The following is a 941-nucleotide window of genomic DNA, read 5'->3' as shown; positions in this document are numbered from 1 at the left end:
TGTGCAGAACAATGGACTATTCTCAGTCTCTTACATTAAATATCCTCAGCAGCATTTAAAAAATTTTCTGTCGATATGTGTCATGCAAAGGCAACCTAATGTCACACCGGAAGCAATAAAGTTGTTATTGTTTCCATTCTCGGTGATGGGAGAGGCTCAGACTTGGCTTAATTCACTCCCCATAAACTTCATCACTACTTGAGAGGAATTAGTCAAGCAATTTTTGAACAAGTTCTACCCACCTAGTAAGACTACCAAACAAATTGATGAGATATTGAGCTTCAGGCAGAGACCAACAGAAACACTACAAGAAACGTGAGAGAGGTTCAAGGGTATGCTAGTTAAGTGTCCACATCATGGCATTCCAGATCTGATGTTGGGGCAGAGGTTCTATATGGGATTGGTAGACAGCTTAAAGGCCAATGCTGATGCTTCAGCAGGTGGAGCATTTTTTAGCAAATCATTCAGAGAATGCAAGATCCTACTTGATAAAATGGCTCAAAACTCAGGATGGATGACAAGAGACTCTGCGATCACTCCTGTCGTTCACTTAGTGGCTTTGGAGCCAAACAACTTCATAGAGAAAATATGACCACTCTGATGACACAAACGAGTATCCTCACCAAAAAGATCGATGAATCAGGCTAGAAGCAACAAGTGCACATAGTTAACGCGACTAATGATGGCGTATGTACACCATGCATTAATTAACCATATGTATACTCTTGGAGTGCAGAAAGTGACAACTAGCACTATCACAAGATATGGACTATATGGCCAACTATAGAGGACAAAGGCAAGGTGGTCAGAATTGGGGGCAACAGAATAAGCAATATGGACCAGCACAATAGCAGTAATCTTGGAGCTATGCGACCACATGATCAAGTTATGACTTACCAAAGGCAACAAGGATACAACCAGCAAAATCAGCAGCTAGCTTA

General features: G+C 41.3%; 1 non-coding gene across 1 annotated transcript; it reads right to left on the bottom strand.

Annotated features, from left to right (window-relative positions):
* Positions 1-256: 256 nt before the first annotated feature.
* Positions 257-363, bottom strand: LOC138882071 (small nucleolar RNA R71). Its single transcript, XR_011403546.1, has one exon. It is a non-coding gene; the product is annotated as a small nucleolar RNA R71 (small nucleolar RNA).
* Positions 364-941: the final 578 nt, after the last annotated feature.

The sequence above is a fragment of the Nicotiana sylvestris genome, chromosome 1, assembly GCF_000393655.2.
Source record: "Nicotiana sylvestris chromosome 1, ASM39365v2, whole genome shotgun sequence".
Lineage (NCBI taxonomy): Eukaryota > Viridiplantae > Streptophyta > Magnoliopsida > Solanales > Solanaceae > Nicotiana > Nicotiana sylvestris.
This window is presented reverse-complemented; position numbering and strand designations above follow the sequence as displayed.